General features: G+C 43.7%; 1 protein-coding gene across 8 annotated transcripts in view; it reads left to right on the top strand.

The window, feature by feature from the left end:
- PTPN3 (protein tyrosine phosphatase non-receptor type 3) overlaps window positions 1-25542 on the top strand; it is a 258163-nt gene that overhangs the window by 34429 nt on the left and 198192 nt on the right. Inside the window, exon 2 of one of the 8 annotated variants that reach the window (XM_056520782.1) lies at window positions 2110-2203. The exons of 6 other annotated variants lie outside the window; for them this stretch is intronic. The gene's annotated coding sequence lies outside the window, so the exon portion shown is untranslated. Of the gene's footprint in view, window positions 1-2109; window positions 2204-24235; window positions 24315-25542 lie in introns of those variants that run through there. One more of the 8 variants, XM_056520781.1, reaches the window with a different exon arrangement.

Here is a 25542-nt window from a genome sequence, read left to right on the forward strand (position 1 = left end):
GACAGGTCTTTGGAATTACATTTTTCATTTTCACAAAAATCTGTTCCAAAAATCTGTGAGGGATGTAGTTTTCAAAATGGGGTCACATGTGGGGGGGGGGGTCCATTGTTCTGGCACTATGGGGGCTATGTAAACACATGTGGCCTTCAATTCTGGACAAATTTTCTTGCCAAATGCCCAATGGCGCTCACTCTATTCTGAGCATTGTAGTTCGACCGCAGAGCACTTTACATCCACATATGGTGTATGTTCTTACTCAGAAGAAATGGGGTTACAAATTTTGGGGGCTTTTTTTTCCTACTTTCCCTTTTGAAAATGAAAGGGTAACACCAGCATTTTAGTTAAAGGGTAGCTCCCACCATCACTTTTTTTTTCTTTTCTGTCCCTGCCTATTACCCATCTATCCCTAACCCCCTCCCTGCCTTTAATTTTTTTTTTTACATATTAAAAACGCTTTTTTGTCTGCCTGGTAGTGTGCTCACTACCAGGCAGACTTCCCCAGCAGGCACCACGTCACTGATGCCTGCTGGGGCCGGCACTTCCGCCCGTAGTTCACCTATACAGGGTGCCTCCAGCTTTTTCCCCACTGCAACTCCCAGCTTGCCCTGACATCTATTGGCTGTCAGGGCATGCTGGGAGTTGTAGTGGGGAAACAACTGGAGGCACCCTGTATAGATGAACACCGGAGCACATCACCCGCCGTGCAGCCCGCAAACCCTCCCCCGCCCCCGTCGCGCCACTCAACTCCCTCCCCCTCCCCCTTAGTTCACCCAGAGTACTCCCTCCACACCGAGCAGCCCGCAAATCCCCCCCCGGCCCCGCTGCTCCGCTCAACCCACTACCCCTCAGTTCACCTATACAGTGTCCCTCCAGGCTTCCCCACTAAAACTCCCAGGGCATGCTGGGAGTTGTAGTGGGAGAACTGGAGGCATACTGTATAGGTGAACAGTATACATAATACAGTGAACATAATACTTTACCTTGTCCCCGAGCCTGCGCGCGTCTTCTTCCTTCAAAGCGCTCGCTCCCGCCTGTTTGATTGACAGGCGGGAGCGAGCACTGCAGTGCCTGAATTTCGACTCGTTGCCAGGCTTCAACGAGTCGAAATTCAGTGGTGACGTCACTGCTGAATGCATTCGGCCACTAGGAGGGCGACCCCTAGTGGCCGAATTTAAAAGTGATTTTAAACTGTTTTAAAATCACTTTTTTTAATTAAACTATATTAGAGATATGTTGTAGTACTGAAGTACTACAACATATCAATTTTTGGTTTTCATGACAGTGCCCATTTAAAATTGTTTTTATTTATTTTTTTCGTTTTCTCATCCAACTTTAATGAAAATTTGTCAAACACCTGTGGGGTGTTAAGGCTCACTATACCCCTGGTCATGTTCTGTGAGGGGTGTAGTTTCCAAAATGGGGTCACACGGGTATTTATTTTTTTGTGATTTATGTCAGAACAGCTGTAAAATCAGCCACCCCTGTGCAAAACCAATTTAGTTCTCAAATGCACATAGTGAGCTCTTACTCCTGAGCCTTGTTGTGCGCCCGCAGAGCATTTTACGCCCACATATGGGGTATTTCCATACCCTATATTGCGAAATTGCATTACAAATGTTTTCCTTTTTACCTATTGTGAAAATAAAAAGTATGGGGCAACAGCAGCATATTAGTGTAAAACATTTTTTTAAATTTTTTTTTTACACTAACAGGCTGGTGTAGACCCCAACTTTTCCTTTTCCTAAGGGGTAAAAGGAGAAAAAGCCCTCTAAAATTTGTAACACAATTTCTCTTGAGTACGGAAATACCCTATATGTGGCCCTAAACTGTTTCCTAGAAACACGACAGGGCTCCAGAGTAAGAGAGCACCATGCGCATTTGAGGACTAAATTATGAATTGCATAGGGGTATTCTACGCCAGTGATTCCCAAGCTGGCCTGCTTCTTACATGACAGTGCGCTCAACCTATCACCAGCCGAGGCGGAACATCGCTGCGGCCAGTGATAGGCTGATGGCTGTCCGACGTTCCCGTCCCCAGGAAGTAGGTGAGGCCGGTACTGGACCAACGGGAGAAGGTGAGTTAAAGTTTGTTTTGTTTATCTTTTGCAGCCCAGGCATAGGGATACAGCGTATAGTACAGAGATCCAGCGCCGGCGGCCGCAACAAACAGGAGGACCAGGGGGGCAGCGCTTGCGGGTGGTATGTGAGTATTTACCCCGATGGGGACAGCGCAGCGCTGGGCTGATAATTAATTTGGGGGGGGGGGGCAGAACAGCACTCGCGGGTCACACATGATTAGTTCCCCGATGTGGGCCGATAATTCATTCATTCCCGAGGGGGAGGGACCAAACCGGTATTGCGGTATGGGGAAAAATTCATATCGTGCAGGACAAAAATTTCTGTATTTGGTATGAACCGGTATACCGCCCAGCCCTAGCTGGAGGCTCCGTTTTGGAAACACTGCCGTACGATACGTTTTTCATTTTTATTTGGGGGACAGTGTAAGGGAGTGTATATGTAGTGTTTTACCCTTTATTATGTGTTTGTGTAGTGTGGTGTAGTGTTTTTAGGGTACATTCTCATGGGGGGGTTTTACGGTGAGTTTCCCACTAGGAGTTTGCGCTGCGGCGGAAAATTAGCCGCAGCTTAAACTTGAAGCAGGAGACTCACTGTAAACTCGCCCGTGTGAATGTACCCTGTACATTCACATGGGGGCAAACCTCCAGCTGTTGCAAAACTACAACTCTCAACATGCACTGACAGAGCGTGCAGCTGGAGGCACACTGGTTGGGAAACCTTCACTTAAGTCCTGTTATCTAACTCTTGGTATTTTCCAACCAGTGTGCCTCCAGCTGTTGCAAAACTACAACTCCCAGAATGTACTGATCACCAAAGGGCATGCTGAGATATGTAGTTATGCAACAGCTGGAGGTACACAACCACAACTCCCAGCATGGCGAGAAAGCCGTTTGCTGTTTGTGCATGCTGGGAGTTGTAGTTTTTCAAGATTTAGAGGGCCACGGTTTAGAAACCACCGCACAGTGATCTCCAAACTGTGGCCCTCCAGATGTTGCAATACTACAAATCCCAGCATGCACAGACAGCAAACTGCTGTGTGGGCATGCTGGGAGTTGTAGTTTTGCAAGATCTAGAGGGCCACGGTTTAGAAACCACCGCACAGTGATCATCAAACTGTAGCTCTCCATCTGTTGAAAAACTACAAATCCCAGCATGCCCACACAGCAAACAGCTGTCTGGGCATGCTGAGAGTTTAAGTTTTGCAACATCTGGAGGGTTACAGTTTAGAGACCACTGTATAGTGGTCTCCAAACTGTAGCCCTCCAGATGTTGCTAGGCAACTCACCTGCTTCCGTAGTCTGCAGCACTCCGCACCAGGGAGCCAGCCGCACATCATCACCGCCCGCCGATCACTGCCGCCGATCGTCTCCTCTGCCGCTGCCGGTAAGTGGACCTTCGGCGCCATTCACAGTCGGTCCCCCCGCCCTGTGTGGACTACAGTGGTCGGGCAGAGCAGGGGAACCGAACGTCCACCCCTCCTGCCCCCGATCTGCTATCGGTCGTCGCTTTTGAACAAGGGATAGGAGGGGTGGCACCCCTGCCACCTCACTCCTATCCCTTCAGGGACAACCCCGATTCCCCCTTATTTTCCGGGTCACCAGAGACCTGTAAGACCCGGAATCACCGCAAGTTGCCGGTGAATTCGATCACTGACATGGGGGGGGGGGGGGTCTCGGGACCCCCCTGGGCATTTGCACGGGATGCCTGCTGATAGATATAGATAATAGCGGAGACCAAAATTCCCACTGGTGTACAGGTACACCCTGGATCCTTAAAGGGGTACTCACAACTGGTGCCAGAAAGTTAAACAGATTTGTAAATCACTTCTATTAAAAAATCTTAATCCTTCCATTACTTTTTAGAAGCTGTATACTAAAGAGAAATCCAAAAAAAAAATGCATTTCCTCTGATGTCATGACCACAGTGCTCTCTGCAGAGGTCAGCAGAGAGCACTGGGGTCATGACATCAGAGGAAATGCATTTCTTTTTTGGATTTCTCTTTAGTATACAGCCAATAAAAAGTACTGGAAGGATTAAGATTTTTTAATCAAAGTGATTTACAAATCTGTTTAACTTTCTGGCACCAGTTGATTTTAAAAAAAAGTTTTCCATGGGAGTAACCCTTTAAGTACCAGGTACGCCCTGGGTCCTTAAGTACCAGGGAGCGAAGGCGTACCTGTGCACCCTGGGTCCCTAAGTGGTTAATGCCTGGCATTGGTCTAGTTAGCGGTGCATGGCATTAACCCTGGGTCCTGGCTGCTGATAGCAGTCGGGACCCATCAGGTGTGAAGCATACTCTGCTTGTGAGCACGCTTCAATCCCCGGTAACGGGACCAGGGCGTAAATGTACGCCCTTGGTCCTTAAGTACCGGGACGCAAGGGCATACCTGTATGCCCTTCGTCCCCAACAGGTTAAACAGAAACCGTTCAATTTATAACAGTCAGCCATAAATGTGGTAAAGAAGAAACATAAATAAATATATGATTTATACTGCAAACACCTACTGTTCTATTTAATAATTTTTTTTTTTTTGTGCACACAGCATACTATGAATAAAAATACAATTCCAAAAATACACAGATACAACAAACAGATAATCAGCTCACCAGTTTGCTAGCAGACTCAAGACTGCAGGGACATCCACTAGATGTGGTGCCAATATTCAAAAATGGGGCAAAAAGTGAGCTTTGAAACTATAAACTGAAGGACTCTGATTTTGTTGATTTGCCAACTGACAATGAAATGATCAGTCTATATTTTTAATGATAGGTGTATTTAACCCCTTAAGGACCAAGCCCATTTTGACCTTAAGGACCAGGCCAATTTTATTTTTGCGTTTTTATTTTTTCCTCCTTGCATTCTAAAATCCATAACTCTTTTATATTTCTATCTACAGACCCATATAAGGGCTTGTTTTTTGCGTGACCAATTGTACTTTGTAACAAAATCTTAAATTTTACCCAAAAATGTATGGCCAACCCATAGAATTATTTTTTAGACAGGAAATTTAAATGAAAACCACAATTTTGCACACTTTGGAGGGTTTCGTTTTCACACTGTACACTTTATGGTAAAAACGACATGTTATCTTTATTCTGTGCGTCAATACGATAAAAATGATACCCATGGCTAGATACTTTTCTATTTTCATACCGCTTAAAAAAAATCTCAACCTTTTTGTAAAAAATCAGTAATATAAAATCACCCTATTATGACCACCTATAACTTTTTCATTTTTCCGTATATGGGATGGTTGAGGGCTCCTTTTTTGGGCCGTCATCTGTACTTTTTATTCATACCACATTTGGAAATGGTGTATTTCCTTGACTCACCCTGGAGAAACCTCCACCTACTGCTTAATTAATGAGGCAGCAGGGAAGGGAGGTGTGTATATAAGATGGAGACTCTGTGTAATCTGGGCTGTCCCTGGGAAACAGGTCGCTGTAGGGGAAGATGGGGCATTGTTGGAAGCACACAGCAGGAGCTGTGAGTGGCCCAAGTGACAGTGTGAACTGTGAGTAAAACAGGTTGCAGGTGGCACAGGTTTTAACTTGATGAGGGAAGCTCACCAGTTAGTAGACAGGGCATGCTGAGAGTTATAGTCAGCGACCAGACGCTCTAGGACTTTATTTTGTTCCTGTTTTATGTTTTGTTTTACCTGCAACCTGTGTAAATAAAGCTGGTGAGGTGCCAGACTGGTATGCTGAACTGCTGTCTGGCGAGTTATTGTGAGGAATGTGTCACATAGCAAGTGACCAGGACGATCCGAGAGCTAATCCCCCAAACGGTTCGTCACAGCATATATAAAACTTTTAGATCACTTTTTATTAATATTTTTTGGAATAAAATGTGACAAAAAAGCTGCATTTTTGGACTTTTTTTTTATGTTTTACGTTTATGCCGTTCACCGTACGGGATCCTTAACATTATATTTTGATAGTTCGGACGTTTATGCACGCGGCAATAGCAAATATGTTTATAAAAAAAATTGCGCTTTTTGTGGGTAAAATGGGAAAAAGGGACAATTTTAGTTTTAATTGAGGGATGGGATTTTTCACTTTTAAAAAAAATACTTTTGCTAATACTGTTCAGTGCCATGCATAGGGCATAGCACTGATCAGTATTATCGGTCATCTTCTGCTCTGGTCTGCTCAATCTCAGACCAGAGCAGAAGACACCGGGAAACGGCCGTAGGCAGGTGAGGGGACCTCCGGCCACCATTACAGATGATCGGATCCCCACGGGAGCACTGCGGGTGATCCGATAATCTATTTTAACATGTGCATTGCTGCAGATGCCGTGATCTGTATTGATCACTGCATCTGAGGGGTTAATGGTGGACATCCGCGCGATCGCGGATGTCGGCCATTACCGGTGGGTCCGATGCTCGCGGTAATACACACCCGTGGTCGTTAAGGGGTTATACAGTAATAGACAATATAACAACCAAAAATTCAGAAAAAAAGCATTTGAAATATTAAAATAAGTGTTTGATCCCTTTGCAAAACATGACTTATTTCTTGGTGGTAAAGCCCTTTTTGGCAGTCACAGTGGTCAGGCGTTTCTTGTAGTTGGCCACCAGGTTCGCACACATCTCAGGAGGGATTTTTTTTCCCACTACTCTTTGCAGATTCTCTCCAAGTAATTAAAAGAGGTTATCCAGTGGGAGGAGTATTATAATTTTTTTTTCAAAACTATGCCTATTATGTGGGAAATAACAAAATAAACATTTTATTCACTTGCTCCTGGGATGCTTCTTGAAAGCACCCGAACCCAATTTGTCATAATGCCACACAGCAAGTCGCTGGCTGCAGCAATGTCTCGCCTTGGACATCAATTCGCTAATAGGCAGTATGACACATTGGTCCTTAAGCTCTCTCCACAGATTTTCTATGGAATTAAAGGGGTACTCCGGCACCTAGACATCTTATCCCCTATCCAGCGGTGGGACCCCCGTGATCTTGCACGCAGCACCCCAGTTAAAATTAGTCCCCTCCCATAGGCTTGCATTGAGGGGCGGAGTGTGACATCACACGGGGGCGGAGGCTTGATGTCACACGCCGCCTGCCCTGTGGTCGCCGGTAATCAGACCCGGAGAGAACATGCTTCGGGGACTGATTTTAACTGTGGTGCTGTGTGCAAGATCACGGGGGTTCCCAGCGGCGGGACCCCCGTGATCGGGCATCTTATCCCCTATCCTTTGGATAGGGGATAAGATGTCTAAGCGCCGGAGTACCCTTTAAGGTCTGGGGGCTGGCCAGGCCACTCGAGGACCTTAATATGCTTTTTTTCTGAGCCACTCATTTGCTGTCTTAACCGTGTGTTGGGTCATTGTCATTATGGAATACCCATCTATGACCCATGTTCTCATCCGAGATAAAACAGTACATGGCCCCATCTATCGCCTTTTTGATTCAGTGAAGTTGTCCGATCCCCTTAGCAGAAAAAACACCCAAAGCATAATATTTTCACCTCCAGGTTTGATAGTGGGGGTTGGTGTTCTTAGGGTCATAAACAGCATTTCTCTTTCTCCAAACACAGTAAGTGGAGTTGATGCCAAAGAGCTTGATTTTGACCTCCTTTCACCAAAACAGTTTTACTCAGTTCTCCTCTGAATAATTTTAAATGTTCATTGGCAAAGTTCAGACAGCCTCTACATGTGCTTTCTTGAGCAGGAAGACTTGTGGGTGCTATAGGATTTCAGTCCTTCACAGCATAGTGTTTTACCAATTATTTTCATCTCAGCTGCCTTTAGATAATTGACAATGGCCCTGATTTACTAAAAGTGGAGTGTAGTTTTCTTTGTGGGTTTTAATTCTCAACAATTTTTTCTACGATATTTACTAAGGTTTCCCTACACTTTGCACTTTTACCTATATTTAGCTTTTTTTTTTTTTTTTTTTTTTTTACACATGCTCTGATCTGTGGGGTTTTCCTCAGTTCAAATCCACCACATTTTTTGTGGAATCCTTAGTAAATATGCTACGTTTTTGTGAAAATGTCATGGGCACGCCCCTTTTTTGGTAGTCATGCCCCTTTCCTCGACAGTCACACCTCTATGCCGGGTTTTCTCAGTAAAATGGAGAGTTGGTCGGGTTTTTTTCAATTCTGGCGTAAATAGAATTTCTGGTGCAATTGCAGTTCTCATGATCATTAAAACTCCATGAGGAAAACTCCATGAGGAAAGAAGCCCCTGACCAAGGGAGAATTACTTATTTTGTGTTTTTTAAATTGGCGATTAATCACACCAACTGGTGAAAACTTCTTACCAAGCTACTTGGCGATGGTCTTTTTGCCCATTCCAGCCTTATGTAGATCTACAATTTTGTCTTTGACATCCTTAGACAGCTCTTTGGTCTTGGCCGTGTTGGAGAGTCTGGAATCTGATTTCTTGCTTCTATAAACAGATGTCTTTTATACAGGCAATAAGCTGAAATTAGGAGCACTGCTTTTAAGCAAGTGCTACTTATCTCAGCTTGTTACCTGTACAAAATGCAAATCGATTCATATTTTATTTGAAATGTGTTTTTTTGGATGTCTTAGTTGTTGTGCTGTCTCTTATTGTTCAAATAAACCTACCATTTAAATGATAGACTGATCATTTCCTTGTCAGTGGGCAAATGTTCAGAATCAACAGGATATCAAATTCTGTAGGCTTTAACCCCTTAAGGACTCAGCCCATTTTGGCCTTAAGGACTCAGACAATTACATTTTTACGTTTTCATTTTTTCCTCCTCGCCTTCTAAAAATCATAACTCTTTTATATTTTCATCCACAGACTAATATGTGGGCTTGTTTTTTGCGCGACCAGTTGTCCTTTGTAATGACATAACTCATTATATCATAAAATGTATGGCGCAACCAAAAAACACTATTTTTGTGGGGAAATTAAAAAGAAAAACGCAATTTTGCTAATTTTGGAAGGTTTTGTTTTCACGCCGTACAATTTATGGTAAAAATGATGTGTGTTCTTTATTCTGAGGGTCAATACGATTAAAATGATACCCATTATTACATACTTTTCTATTATTGTTGCGCTTAAAAAAAAAAATCACAAACTTTTTAACCAAATTAGTACGTTTATAATCCCTTTATTTTGATGACCTCTAACTTTTTTATTTTTCCCTATAAGCGTCGTTATGGGGGCTTATTTTTTGCGCCATGATCTGTACTTTTTTTTGATACTACATTTGCATATAAAAAACTTTTTATAAAATTTTTTATAATTTTTTTTATAAAATGTATTAAAAAAGTAGCAATTTTGGACTTTTTTCTTTTTTCTTTTTTTTACGTTCACGTCGTTCACCGTACGGGATCATTAACATTTTACTTTAATAGTTCGGACATTTACGCACGTGGCGATACCAAATATGTCTATAAAATTTATTTTTTACGCTTTTTGGGGGTAAAATAGGAAAAAACGGACGTTTTACTTTTTTATTGGGGGAGGGGATTTTTCACTTTTTTTTTTTACTTTTACATTTTTTTACATAGGGGACTATTCATAGCAATATCATGATTGCTAATACTGATCTGTTCTATGTATAGGACATAGAACAGATCAGTGTTATCGGCGATCTTCTGCTCTGGTCTGCTCGATCACACACCAGAGCAGAAGACGCCGGAAGCAGGAAGGTGAGGGGACCTCCGTGCGGCGTTCTGAATGATCGGATCCCCGCAGCAGCGCTGCGGGCGATCCGATCGTTCATTTAAATCGCGCACTGCCGCAGATGCCGGGATCTGTATTGGTCCCGGCACCTGAGGGGTTAATGGCGGACGCCCGCAAGATCGCGGGCGTCGGCCATTGCCGGCTGGTCCCTGGCTGCGATCAGCAGCCGGGATCAGCCGCGCATGACACGGGCATCGCTCCGATGCCCACGGTTATGCACAGGACGTAAATGTACGTTCTGGTGCGTTAAGTACCACCGCACCAGGACATACATTTACGTCCTGCGTCCTTAAGGGGTTAAAGTTTAAAATTTCTTGAGGATAAAATAAGGGTTTTCTAAGAGATGCTATAAAGAAATAACCTTATTAGATATCATAGCATCAGCATGATGAAGGATCATCCTTTCAGACTAATCTGATGAGCTTCTATGAGGAGGTCAGTTCTAGATTGGACCTGGATAAGGCTATGGATTTTGTCTATTTGATCTTTTTAAAGTAATTTCATACTGGACCCTAAGATAAGGATGCCGGAACTAAGGGAAAATATGTGTAAATGGTTTACTAACTTAGGGTAGTTATTGATAAATTAAACTCTATTTGGGTCAGTGATTAGTACAAGGTCATATTCTTTTTCAATTGTTTATTAATGACCTTCGTAGACTGCTTTAAGGGGTTATTCACCATAAGATTTAAGTACGTACCTGCCAGACAGTAAGAGCCATGCTTAGGAAGGATCTGTGCTTGCCTTAGGGCTAAAAGGATATGTTGTGAGATTACCATAACAATGAGGCTATCTTTTTAAGAACTGGCTATTTCTGTTGGAGTTTGTTCCCTTAAAGGAGTACTCCCCTGGAAAACTTTTTTTTTTTTTTTAAATCAACTGGTGCCAGAAAGTTAAACAGATTTGTAAATTAGAATGAAAAAGTTTTAGTCCTCAGCTCAATATCAAAAAAAGATTAAATGGTAGATGTCTGGTGTCAGAAAGAACAGAAGGCAACCATATAACTAGTGGATTATTTAATATATAAAAATATTAATATAATATATGCGTTTCCTGCAGGGCCCTACGGTAGCGCAAAATAAATTAAAATCACAATATAAAATACATAAGAACAGTTCAGCAATACACTACAGAACAGAAGTGGATAGATGTTATCAATACTCTGAGGATAAAAGTTACTGTAACTAATATATCTATTGTAGTTGATAGCGGTTGTTGCATAAATTGACACACTTCACAGGGTGATAGTGTGTCTACAATGTATCCTGTAGTATCCTGTCTATAAATGTATCATATACGTTCCACCTGTAAAGGATCGATTCACACAGCTGAATGAATGACTTAAAAAAAAAAAAAAAAACTATATAGATAATGAATGACCTGTAAATGAAAACAGTCCTGTAAATAAAACAAATCCTATAGAATAAAACGTGGTGTCCTGTAACAGGTAAAAGTCCTGAAATGGATATAAGGTCCTGAAGCAAATATGGATAGTCGTATGCAGTTCAGTAGATAATGACAATGATAGCACTGGATCGTTAGTGCTGGTTGATCCACTCCATACTAAGTAAGTCTGCAATAGAAATATAATAACCGGCACGACTGTGCCACTCACCGCACCGCCGTCAGACCGAGTTGGATAGGATCAGATGCGCTCCAGCCGGGGCGGTATGGTAATCACACTGTGCGGCCGTTCTCACCAGGGAGCTGTTCCTTGGCTTCTGACATCAAGAGTCAGCTGATGGCAGGTCAGCTGACCTGGTACGGGAGGCTGGTGAGCCCTGGATAGCGTTAGATGCAGGTAATCAATGACGTGCAGATATTAAAGCATAACTCCAACAGATTTTTGAACAATGTTCTTGGAGTGGAGGGTTTCAAACCGGTTTAGCTGATAAATTGCAAGGTAGATCCATAAAGTTGATGGATGTTGGATGTTAGGTAAAAAAGTCTTCCAAATGCAACAATCCTATAAACGCTGTACAACCGCAGCTGTAGTGTGAACTGAAACTGAATATCAGAGGCTGAATCTCCGTCACCAAACGCGTTTTGGGGTTAAAAGAGCATTAGTAGTACCCCTTCTTCAGTGGTGTAGAATTACTTCTATTTAAAAATCTTTTTTTTTTTTTTGTAAATAGTTTTTATTAAATTTTTCAATATAAAGAATTGTGGATGCACACATGTAGGGCAATTCGTACAAACAACATTTGTGTACCATTGGTTATTAGGTTATAGGTATGCTTTCAAAGTATCCAGGAAAACAATAAACAAACACAGGAAACCAAATTGGGGATCTGAAGAGAGAGAATCTCTAGATTAGATTATATCATAAATCACAAAAGAGCTAATGAAACAAAGAGAAGAAATGGAAACCGCATTGACCACTATTATGAGAGAATGATCACTCATATTTTTAGGCAATGAAAGGAATAATCTTAGCAATAGGGTGAATGGATTGAAATAAGGATAATGATTACCCATGTTAGGTCGAAAGTCAATTGTGCATAATGGAAGGTGAACTTGTTAAATGTCCTTAAAATGCCGTGAGGCAGTCCACATCCCCACTTTTTTGCAAAGGAGGGGAATCTATTTTGTTGATCAGTTCTTCCCTAGTTGGAATTGCCATTAATTTCCAGTTGCTCACTAAGAGCACCTTAGCTAGTATGCAAATTATGCAAAATAATTCTCGGGTTGCTAAAAGGTAAGTTCTTCAGGTCAAGAAACAGTAATACAGCTTGAGTATTCCATGGAAAATTACTTCCAACCAATTCTCTAATAAGCAATTAAATGTCCAGAAGCGTCTGATCGTTGGGCAAGTCCAAAGAATGTGAATAAGAGTGCCCCTAGCTCCGCAGCCTAGCCAACTGAGATGTGACGCCCCTGCATAGATTTTGGATAAACGGTTGGGGGTATAATACTGTCTCAAAATAGTTTTGTAAGCTGACTCTATATGTGAAGAGCACTGGAATGGCGTGTGGATGTATTTAAAAGCTTGTAGCCATTCCTCAGAGGAAAAGGGGTGGCCTATATACCTCTCCCAAAGGCGAAGGGGATATGATTTGACAAATGGGGTGGCCATGGAGAAGTTGTTATACAGCAATTTTAGCCCTTTAGGAGGGGAGGACATTTGGCGGAGAGACGCCCCGTCCATCTAGGGGGACACCGGTTATAGATGGTGTAAGAAATGTCGAATTTGGAAATATTTATATAGATTGTGCTTGGGAATGTTGTGTGAAGTTTGCGGAGCCTGAAATGATACTAACTCCGTGCCCTCATGCAACTAGTGGACATGTGTTAACCTGCTGGTTATCCAGAAGCTCAAATCTAAATTTGGAATTGATGATTGTAAAAACGTAAGGGGTAAGTCCCCTCTCTTGGCACTCGTGTACGTATGTGAGCGCGAAATATACATCGACCAAGCTTGAAATGATGCTTTGACAAGCGGATTGTGAAAAGTCTGGTTAGGAATGTTCCAGTAGGGCAAATAGAAGGGATCACAAATTTTATAAAGAGATACAGACTGTTTTTGATCTAAACCTGCAGAAGATTCAATTTGTTACACCACCAATGCCTTAACATAGAGAACTTTTTAGGTATGGCGCACCAAGTCCGCCCGTGAGTCTCGTTCTCGTGATGAGTGCAGATGACAGTCGTGGGCATTTCCCCGCCCAGATGAAAGATAGTAGTTTTTGCGCAGTGGTGAAAAAAGAATTGGGGAGGGAGATAGTCAAGGTGCAGAAAAGGTAGAGAAAGCGTGGAAGGAGAAACATTTTAAATGTGGCCACCCTGCCCACCCAAGATACCTCTGCTTGTACTAGTCTGCCTGCTTCTTGGGGAAACTGTAGCTATGAGTGGCAAGTAATTAGCGGCATAGAGTGTTTTGTGTGGATATGAAAGGTTAATACCTAAATATTGTATGTAAGTGGTACGCCAATCAAATGGATAGGAACGTTTTAGGGAGCTCATCGTAGAAGGGGATAGGTTGATGGATAACGCCTGAGTCTTGGTTTCGTTCAAATGATAATAGGAAAGGGTACCGAAAGAGGATATAGTGTCCATGACCGCCAGCAAAGAAAGCTCAGAATTTGTAAATGACAGTATTACATCATCTGTGTATAGCGATATAACATGGTGTTTGTCACCTATGGTTATTCCTTCAATTATGGGATTCAATCTGAGTGCCTGAGTGCCTGGACAGTACATAGATCAATGGTGAAAGGGGACAGCCCTGGCGGGAGCCGTTGGTGGTGATGAGAGAGTCAGAAAAATATCCGTTTGCCAGTACCCTAGCGGACGGACATGAGTAGAGAGAAGAAAGTGCTGAGAGTATTGGTCCACTGAACCCCAAGTGTCTAAGAACCGAGAAGGCATACGACCATCGAAGACGGTTGAACGCCTTCTCGGCATCCAGTGCTAAAATTAATGCTGGAATCCGGGAACGTTCCAGGTCGGCCAGTATATTGAGCAGGTGTCTCATGTTGTCTGAGGCCTGACGGCCTGCCACAAAACCAGAGTGGTCAGAGTTTACAAGAGAGGGTAAAATCTGCAAAATCCAAGAGACTAGTACTTTAGCATATATTTTGATGTCCTTATTCATTCCAGATAGAATGACCTGAAATTTTTTATAATAGGAATTAATAAAGCCATCTGGACCAGGAGCTTTATCCGGGGGCAGGGATTTAATGACTTTACTAACTTCCTCTTATCAGGTACTCTCATTAAGCATGGATAGTTGGTCTGAAGTTAAGGAGGGGAGATAGAGACTTGATAAAAATGCAGTGGTGAGAGACAATATATTAGTAGGGGAGGAAACAGAATTTTGTAGATTGTAAAGGTTTGCATAAAAAGTTTGAAAGCCATTAGCTATATTAGCAGGAGTGTACAGCTTACCATTTGTGAGAGGGTGTAACAGATATGGAATGCGGGCCTTAAGTTGTCTTTTTTTGAGTCTATTGGCGAGAAGCTTACCTGCTTTGTCATTTTGCGAATAATAGGTAGCTTGCATCTTGTGGTAAGATTTTTCATAATTATGCAATAAAAGGCAGCGAAGGTCGCGTCTATGGACAGCCACCTGGTCAGCCAAAGTTGGAGAGGGGTTAGCTTGTTCAGCGAGACGCAGTTGTGCAAGCACACCGTTGAGTTTCTCCTCACGTTGCTTTTTGAGAAGAGAGACATATTTTATGCAATACCTCCGTATAACCGCTTTATGGAAGTTCCACAGTGTTATGGGGTCAGCGACAGAGTCACCATTATTCGCAAAGTAATCAGTGATATCAGGCTGCATGAAAGCGGCACACTGAGGGTTTGACCATAGGAAGGGGTTACTACGCCACGAGTAAGCGGAGGGTGAAGGGTGAAGAGGCCCTGTCTATGAGTTGCAGTGTGATAGCTTTAAATCAATGAACTTCAGCGTTTTTTGTGGGGCAAGGGTTCGCCGCTGCCGCCCGCTTCTCTCCCCCTGCCTGTCCTGGGGTCCTCCCTAGTCCAACCACCGCCGCTGCCCCATTGCCTCCCCATCCCCGGTTTTATAATTACCTGTTCCCGGGGTCCGCGCTACTTCTGGCTCCAGCGGCATCCTGAGCTATCTCTGTGCACACTGGCGGTGACATCGTGTTGAGGGCGTGACTCGTCATTGCGCTGCGCAGCACACAGCAATAGCGCAGGACGTCGCAGGAGCCAGAAGTAGCGCGGGCCCCGGGAACAGGTAATTATAAAACCGGGGATGGGGGAGGCAATGGGGCAGCGGCAGCGGTCTCTGGCCGGTGAGGCGTGGTGGGGGGCGGGGCATTATTGGCATATCGGCAAGGTAACTGCCAATACCGATAATGTCCAAAATCGTGAATAATCGGCCGATCACTAGTGTTGTTTACCGTGAATGGGTGGGGTCTTTAACGCTCTAGCATTCCCCCCTGTCATCATCCAGACCCCCTCTTGTCTACTCACCTCGCCAGTTGTAGCTCTCGGTGGCAGTTGTAGCTCTCTTGGTCCTTTCCTGTTGCCTAGCAGCCATCCATCTATGCTTCAGGGACCGTCCGCATAGCGGTGGGGAGGGTGAGCCAGTCCGGGCCCTCTATCTTCACTGGGAGGCCCTCTTCTCCGCTCCGGGCCGGACGCTGCATTGATGACGACGCGCAGGGACGTCCGTGCAGATGTATGCTGCGCATGGATGTCCCTACGCTGCGGCATCAATGCAGCGTCACTAGCCTGTGATCGGCCCGGAGCAGAGAAGATGGACTGCCCAGAATCGGCGCAGCCCCCCCCCCCCCCGGAATGTAAATGGTCCCTTCAGCGTAGATGGGCAAAGATGGCGGCCTGGCCCTACCCGACTTGCTATTGGTGGCCAAAAACTCCACTTTAGCAGCCAGGTAGTGACCGCCAATGCAAATAGAATGCATCAAAAGTGCTAGTGCTGGGCGGTATACCGATTCATACCGAATACCGAAATGTTTGTGCTGCATGATATGAATTTTTCCCATACAGCAATACCGGTTGGGCCCCTCCTCCTTGGGAATGAATTATCAACTCAGCGCTGCGCTGTCCCCACATCGGGGAACTAATCATATGTGACCCGCAAGCACTGTTCTGCCCCCCCAATTAATTATCAGCCCAGCGCTGCGCTGTCCCTATCGGGGTACTACTCAGGTGTCACCCGCAAGCGATGCCCTTCTTGTCCTCCTGTTCTTTGTCCTCCTGTACGCTGTATCCCTATGCCCGGGCTGTAAAAGATAAACAAAATAAACTTTAACGCACCTTCCTACGTTCCTCCGTTGGCCCGGAACTGCTTCCTGGGGATGGGAACGTCGGCGAACCATCAGCCTATCACCGGCCACAGCGTTGTTCTGCCGCGGCCGGTGATAGGTTGAGCACACTGTCATGTAAGAAGCCAGCTTCTTACATGACAGTGTGCTCAGCCTATCACCGGCCAAGGCGGAACATTGCTGCGGCCGGGGATTGGCTGACGGTTGTCCGACATTCCCGTCCCCAGGAAGAGCGTGAGGCCGACGTAGGAAGGTGCGTTAAAGTTTATTTTGTTTATCTTTTGCAGCCCGGGCCTAGGGATACAGCGTAGAGTACAGAGTTCCAGCGCCCTGCAACAAACACAAGGACGAGGAGGGCAGCACTTGCGGGTGACACCTGAGTAGTACCCCGATGTGGACAGCGCAGCGCTGGGCTGATAATTAATTGGGGGGGGGGGAGCATAACAGCACGCTTGGGTCACATGATTTTGGGGGGGGGGGGGAGAAATACCGTTATATACTGTGGAACCGCCATAAGTTATAAAAATACCGTGATACACATATTTGGTCATACCGCCCAGCTCTAGGTTTGCCTCTATACAAATCACTAGTCAGACCACACATGGAATATTGAGGAAGATTTATCAAAACCTGTGTAGAGAAATAATTGACTAGTTGCCCATACCAACCTATCAGCTTGTTTCTTATATTTCAGAGGCCTTTTTTAAAATGAAAGAAACAATCTGATTTATTGTGCAACTGGTCAAGTTTTCCTCTGCACTGGTTTTTATAAGTCTCCTCCAATGTATATAATTTTAAACACCTTTATATGAGAAGGACATGACTGATTTAGAGTATGTGCCGAGGAGGGCAATCAAGATACCTAAGGGAATGGGAGGACTGCAGTACCAAGACAGGTTCTTTACTGTAGAATCACTGGGTCTATGGAATGTTCTGTCATGTGATGTCATTGTACATGTTCAAGAGGGGCCTGAATGCCTTTCTTGGCAAATATTATAAGTTAAGGCTACTAGATTTCTGGAGCTATTATGTTGATGCAAGGATTAATTCTGATATTTGAAGTTGAAAAATAATCTTTCACCTAGTATAGGGCAATTGACATCTGTCTCATAAGAGATCTTTTCCTTCCTTTGGATCAACAGGGTAGGGTGATTGGTTGAACTTTTACTGTTTTTTTTTCTTTACATAATAAACTATGAAACTATAACAAGAGTTATTTTATTCTTGATCCATCCACAAGTACAAAGCTTGTGTATCTCCAGCTCTCTAATAGCCCCATTCTGGGGATTGCAGGGGTGGGGGGTGGGGAGCCTCAGTGCTCAGTGGTCAGATCCCCAGTGATTAGACACTTACTGTATTCCCTATCATGTAGGTAGGGGATATGTTTTAAAGTACTGACTACCCTTTAATACAACAAAGTTGAAGGCCCTTAATGCCCAATGCACAACAGGCTTCTATACAGTTCAACTATCCCTGGCAATCAGTAGGGTTAAGATACCTGGCAATACTCATTAACCGGATAACGACCATGGAAGTCTATGCTCGTCCAATGGCTGTTACCGGGGTATGACGCAAGCTCCCAACTCGAGCTCACGTCATACCGGCCGGCCCCCAGCTGATTCCTGTGGATTTCGTCAGAAAAAAGATACCATTGACTTCAATGGGCTTTAACTTGAGGATTCCGTCTAAAGAATGAACATGTTCTATCTGCAGGTGGAACAGAATTTAGCGTCGGAATTCCGTTAGCAGAAATTCCTCAGTGTGATTAGGATAGCAGAAAGTCCATTAAAGGGGTACTCCGCTGCTCAGCGTTTGGAACAAAGTGTTCCGAACACTGGAGCTGGCACCGTCATAGCCCCGTCCGCTCAATGCAAGTCTATGGGGGGGGCATGACAGCCATCACGCCCCCTCCCATAGACTTGCATTGAGGGGGCGAGGCGTGATGTCATGAGGGGGCGGGGCTATAACATCACAAGCTCTCGGCTCCAGCGTTTGGACCAGTTTGTTCCAAAGGCTGAAAAGTCAATTGAAAAGGACTTTATGAATAAATTGGAGCAGAAAAAGCAAGTGGAATTACTCGAGTAAATTCCTCTTGAATTCCTCAGTGTGAACATACCCTTACACTGCGCTCAAGAAAGGAACGCAGGCGCAGTGGAGGAGGTGTGTTTTGTTACATACTCATCCATAGGACGCCATCCAGCACACCTGTGCGGTAGAACAGGGCCGCAGACAGAGTGCAATATATAAGTAAATACCATCAGCAAACAGAGGGCAAACTATCAAAGGGGGGGGGGGGGGGGGAGTCTGAGTCTTACATACAGAGGGGAATCTACCTACAGTGTCCTACATACAGAATAAGTGGGTTGTTGTTACCGCCGTTGAAAAATTGCGCTGTTCAAAAAGAAAACAAAATCTAAACAAAACTTTTATTTGCCGCTCCTAGATTCAGAACCATTTTGTCAAGCCCTGTCTTACATGATAAGCCATCAGTCATATGAGGGTGAACTCACATCTGCATCGGAGCTCTGTTGCAGAATGCAGTATTTTTTCTCTGCACATTTCCTGCTAAACAGATGGGCACCATAAAGTTATTGGGATCCATTGTTGTGCAGATGACCGTGCGGCTCCATTTTTAGTAGTGAACATACCTGTAACAGAGCCTCTAACACAGATGTGAACTCAATCTAAGCTGTATCACCCCTTTTTAACCCGATAATGACCATGGACGTCTATGCTCGTCCAATGGCCGTGACCGGGGTATGATGCGGGCTCCCGACTTGAGCCCGCGTCATACTGGCCGGCCCCCAGCGGATTCCTGTATCTGGGGGCCGGCGTTAATAGCCGACATGCGGCGATCGCCGCGGGCGGCTAGTAACCCTTTAGATCGCCACTGTCAAAATTGACAGCGGCGTCTAAAGGTGCCTGTATCCAGTCCCTGGTGGTCCAGTGGGGTGAATTACCCCCTCCCCCCCGCGCGCACGCAACGCGATTGCGGGGGGGACGATCCACTGCTGAGGTAGCCTGAGGGCTTACCTCTCCTGCTACGGCGGCTCCCGTGCTCTGAATGAAGCCGGAGTACCCCTTGAAGGCCTCTTACACACTGCCTTTGCTCCCCGTCGAGAACGGCCGCTAAATTTATTTATTTATTTTTTTAATACGTTAACGGCTGTTCTCGTGTTGGGGAGCCACGGGCAACAGCTGGTCCCGGTGGCTCCCATTTACTATTATGGGGCCACCTGGCGCCTTTATTTTTTTGACGGGAATAGCAGGAGAAAAAGACTGCACAAGCAGTAATTTTTCTCCCACTATTTCCCCGGGCTTCCCCGACTGCCGTCACACTGCCGTGGCCTAAGTCTTCTATTCATGGTACCAGCTTCCAAGTATAAACAGTCACTTGGGGAGCATGGATGAAGTTCCAACACTGACTTTTATTGCTGCACCCTGATGTGAGCCATTTCTACTTCCATGACCCTGTGTCTTTTTGGCTTGTTCTCCTCAACCAGTAGCTGCCTTTTACCTTCACACATTTTGTTTAAACATGGATGCTGATTTATTTTAACCTCATATCCTTTGTGTCCTTTTTTCCTGTTCTTTATGTTTTATTCTCATAACCTTAATAAAACATTGAAGTCAAAAAATTTGGGAATTCATTGTATATTCTGATCTAAAGCATTTTTTCACCTATTTTTTGATAAATGCAAGATAGGTGGCAGGCCAGACCATATTTGACCATGGCTTAATCTGTGGCTAGATGGAATTTATTTCAATATACAGACTTAAAGGGGTATTTAGGTGGAATTTTTTTTTTAACTCAACTGGAGCCAAAAAGTTATACAGATTTGTAAATTATTTCTATTTAAAAATCTTAATCCTTCCACTACTTATCAGCTGCTGTATACTACAGAGGAAGTTGTTGGTCCTTTTTTGTCTGACCCCAGTGCTCTCTGCTGACACCTCTGTCCATATCAGGAACTGTCCAGACAGTTCCTGACATGGACAGAGGTGTCAGCAGACAGCACTGTGGTCAGACAGAAAAGAACCATATAACTTCCTCTGTAGTATACAGCAGCTGATAAGTACTGGAAAGATTAAGATTTTTATTTAGAAGTCATTTACAAATCTTTTTAACTTTTTGGCACCAGATGATTAGAAAAAAAACATTGTTTTCCATTGGAGTACCCCTTTAACTCCATTCACTTAGAATGCAATGCTAATCACAATTGTGTCACTTCTTTTTTGTCAGGTTTCCTTTGCTTTTTGTATGTCAGAACATGGAAAGCTGGCAAGATCATAATGTCAGCAGGGGTTAGAAAACAAACAGATCACAAAAGAACAGAACAGATTTGTCATGGATATAGTACAAAAGGAAACTACTACAGATAAAAGGATTGCATCCTTTTTAACCTTTAGTAAGCAGATACAATTAGAATTTTTGGTCCAATCTAGCTTTGAAAAATGAACAATAGTGGCCTGACTTGTGTATATTCTACCCAGCTTGACAACTGTTAGCATTGTTTACAGAATAGTTCATGTAATATATAGAAATATAAAATTATATATAAAACATGATCTATATTTTATTCTTACTGCAGTGGTACATTATAGACTGCTAGTGATCTGGAAAGAAGCAAAAACTGGAAATGATACAGTGTGTCTTTGCCTAAAAATAAATAATATGCAATGTTTCATAAGCAGAAAATGGAATAACCTTGTAGATAATAAAGGGACTTGCTTGCCTGTGTGCGCATACACATTCCAGGACCACGCCTTTCACAAGTATTTCAGTACAAATTCTCCCTTTTGTTGGGATCAGACCTCTAGACCTAGATTTGGTTTCTTTGGCTTGTACTGTTAAAACCCTAGAAAATGTCATATTTAAATTGAATTAGAAATCAAGGAAATGATTAATTCCATCCTGCCTATGATGAATTGTACTGTTTACGCAATCTATGCAAAACTCTGACTTCTACGTAAGACGTACTATCCCTCACTCTCATAGTTCACTTAATCAAAAGAAATGATCAATAACTATTAGGATGGGTTCATACGTTTTTATTTGTATAAAAAAAAATACCAACATTTTTTTTCTTGATATGTTTTAAAGAAATCCATGAAAAATGCTGTAAACAACTACCGTAATTAGCAATAAAGGAGGTATCCAGTGGCACTGCTACCTCACATATCCTGCGTGTGTATTGGGTCCACAACGTCACAGTCCTCTGCCCAGTATATGTTGCCACAAGCCGGTGCTGCTCAATCGGTTAAAGCCAATGGTATAATTCCTTATGAGAACAAAAGATGGCCCTAGCTATGTGGGGTAGAAAATTTCCATTTATTCATACAGCGTGGGTACAAGATACAAATGGCTGACGGGCCGTTTCACACCGCCTACAGGTTCTTAATCGTGAGGTCACGATTAAGCACCTGTAGGTGGTGTGAAACGGTCCGTCGGCCATTTGTATCTTGTACACGCACTGTCTGTAAAAATGGACATTTTCTACGCCACATAGTAACTACTGTAATTACACAAGTGTGAACATAACCTTAAGGCCCTATTCCAAAAGGCGATTATGGGCTGAACTGTCCATCGATCTGTTGGCGAGAAGAAAACTCTCACTTGTTTGTTGATCAAATTTTTTCAGCAGGTTCCAAAATAATATCCCTAATGCATGTCTCCTTGTGTAGTGTGTTATGTGCGACAGACAATGGTTGAAGTAAAGGGCCACATATATGATTCACTGATAATTTGCATGATAATCGAGCCATATAATAGGCTACTTTTAAGCTGAATGTATTGCTTCGATTTTTATTACTGATTAGAGTCAAATATTGAAACATTTTGCCACATAGACATAGGCAACAATAGACTGGCCCAGACCCTATTCACATAATTGGGAGAGTTTATTAAGCATGGTCTGTGACATGTGCAGAGGTCATTTCACAAGGAGGAGAAGAGAAGAAGCTGAGAGCTTTATCTATCCTGGATCTAGTGTTATTTATATACTGGTGTCACTTTTTACTGTACAACTCTACAGAAGTACAGGAAGTATTCATTTTTTTTTTTTTTTTTTTTGGTCTGGTGGACAGACTGAACATGGCTAGACTTCAGGATTATTTTATAATATAGATAGCAAAATGTTTACAATAATTTTTTTCACTTTCTATGTTTTCACTGTCTTCACCCATTTATTTCGTGGTACTCCAACCTGTGTTCACACCTGGTATTACAAATTAGCTAACACAATCACTACTTATTGAATGACGCTGGTCATCTTGTGCTATTAGTCTAAGTGAAACAGCACAATAAAAACCAGAATTGAACTAGATCAAATGTAATGTTTCTATGTTGACGTAATGTACCGTATATACTCGAGTATAAGCCGAGTTTTTCAGCACGATTTTTCGTGCTGAAAACACCCCCCTCGGCTTATACTCGAGTGAACTCTCCACCCGCAGTGGTCTTCAACCTGCGGACCTCCAGAGGTTTAAAAACTACAACTCCCAGCAAGCCCGGGCCCGGGCTTGCTGGGAGTTGTAGTTTTGAAACTTCCGGAGGTCCGCAGGTTGAAGACCACTGCGGCCTTCGACATCATCCAGCCCCCTCTCACCCCCCTTTAGTTCTGTACAGTACTCACCTCCGCTCGGCGCTGGTCCGGTGCTGTGGGATAGTGGTTCCGGGCTGCTATCTTCACCGGGGAGGCCTCTTCTAAGCGCTTCGGGCCCGGCCCCAGAATAGTCACGTTGCCTTGACAACGACGCAGAGGTACGTTCATTGCCAACGTACTTCTGCGTCATTGTCAAGGCAACGCCTCTATTCCGGGCCGGAAGCGCGGAGAAGAGGCGCCCCCGGTGAAGATAGCAGCCCGGAACCACTTTCACACCGGACCACCTCCTCTCCGGACAGCCCTGCAGCACCGGACCAGCGCCGAGCGGAGGCGAGTACTGTACAGAACTAAAGGGGGTGAGAGGGGGCTGGATGATGTCGAAGGCCGCAGTGGTCTTCAACCTGCGGACCTCCGGAGGTTTCAAAACTACAACTCCCAGCAAGCCCGGACAGCCGATGGCTGCCCGGGCTTGCTGGGAGTTGTAGTTTTGAAACCTCTGGAGGTCCGCAGGTTCAAGACCACTGAGGACGGATGATGAGAAGAGGATGATGAAGGGGGGGTGTGGGATGATGACAAGAGGATGATGAAGGGGGTGTGTGGGATGATGACAAGGGGATGATGAAGGGGGGTGTGTGGGATGATGACAGGTGATGATGATGAGGGTCTGGATGATGACAGGCGGTGATGATGATGAGGATGTTAATGACGGGTCTGGATGATGACAGGGGGGGGATGATGTATTTCCCACCCTACGCTTATACTCGAGTCAATAACTTTTCCTGGGATTTTGGGTTGAAATTAGGGGTCTCTGCTTATACTCGGGTCGGCTTATACTCGAGTATATACGGTAATGTAAAGTATATTTTGCCCTTCATTGTAACGTTCCTAGTCCAAAAAAACTCTCTGACCGACCCTGAAAACCCTACACCAAGTAACAACCTGTTATCTCTCCATCCCTTTTATCCACTTCTGTCTCATAATTTTGTACTTTTTCCATTCCTCAAAACTTTACTTCCCAAATATTCACAGTGATTTTACAGCCTGTCCTACTTACTTTCATACATTTCAGGTGTTTTTTTTTTTTTTGAGCCATAAAATGCTGTTCCCTATTTGAAAGCTGCCAATCGGAACAACCAGTTCTGTGACTACCTAACATTTAGAGGTCTAAAATCCTGATTTACTTGGCTTCCCAGAATAATTATTGGGTAGGTAGTTATATCCTTTTGAGTTCCAATCATAAATGCTGTTAGCTTTCTAAATCTGTGATGTTCTGAATATAGGTCAAGTTGCATTGTTTTATTATATTCCTATGTAATTATAGTTTGTACAGTATATTACTTGTTAAACTAAGCACAAATGAGGTATTATACTAAAGCCTAAACTAGTGCTGAAGAGCATTATTAAACGTTTTTGCTTGTCATCTACCATGTTTAGAGGCTTATGTTGAAGTGGTTGTCTCATAGCAATACCTTTCATGCATATACCCTATTAGGGTGTACAAATGGCATAGAGAGGGATCCCCTGCTTGGAACCCAGCCACAATGAAGAGCAGCTCTGATAGACTAATTGCCCCTTATGCATTACATGTAGGAGACAAGAGAGAGAAAAAAGAGAAAGCGATACACACCCCTAGTGAAGTATGTCACAGTAATATGCAGGAGGTAACTGGAAAACCACTTACCAGATGGTGTTGCGCTCAGAGCCCAACACTTCAGAAGACGTCTAGATAGAGATGTGGAGCCTGCAGCCTCAGCTCGTCTGGTCGTTAGCTCCGCTCTGCCGTTAGGAAAGCAATATAGTAAAAGTGAAAACTTTAGCTTTTTCTGGTCGCTGGTTCTCCAAATTAGGCAGTGGGACACGATTTAATGTCCAAAAGATATTTATTGCACTAAAACAACGTGTTTCTGGTCCAGACAGGAACCTTCCTCAGGTAAGGTGCATGCAGGTAACAGACAGGTGAGACAATGAAATACCCTTGCAGTGTCAAGTAAAGGTCACATCCATTTAGGTATTCACTAAAATGTCTTAAATTCATAAAAACATTCAAATTGTATTAAAACAAAAAATGGTATAAGAACATGTGATTAAAATAATATATATTATATTAAAATCATGTTTTGTACAGCTAAAACCTTTATTATAGTCTTAATATTGCTGATTTACATTGTAGTAATAGATAAGTAAATAGCGTATCTTATGCTGATTGCGTAAGCTGCGTATCTTGCACTGATTGCTAATTTACATTGTGAGTATAGGTACATTCATTGCGTATCTTACGCTGTTTACGCAAGTTCTGGATTACCAAGAATGCAACCAGCGTAAGGCTTAGTGTCATGGAGAGGAGGTGGGGATCGCTGGTGCGCGATCTCTGGCTTATGCAATGGGAGCTAGTAGTGGGCATGGTAAGTCCATACTCCTAATGTAGAAAAAAGA

The sequence above is a fragment of the Hyla sarda genome, chromosome 5 (assembly GCF_029499605.1).
Source record: "Hyla sarda isolate aHylSar1 chromosome 5, aHylSar1.hap1, whole genome shotgun sequence".
In the NCBI taxonomy this organism is placed as follows: Eukaryota; Metazoa; Chordata; class Amphibia; order Anura; family Hylidae; genus Hyla; species Hyla sarda.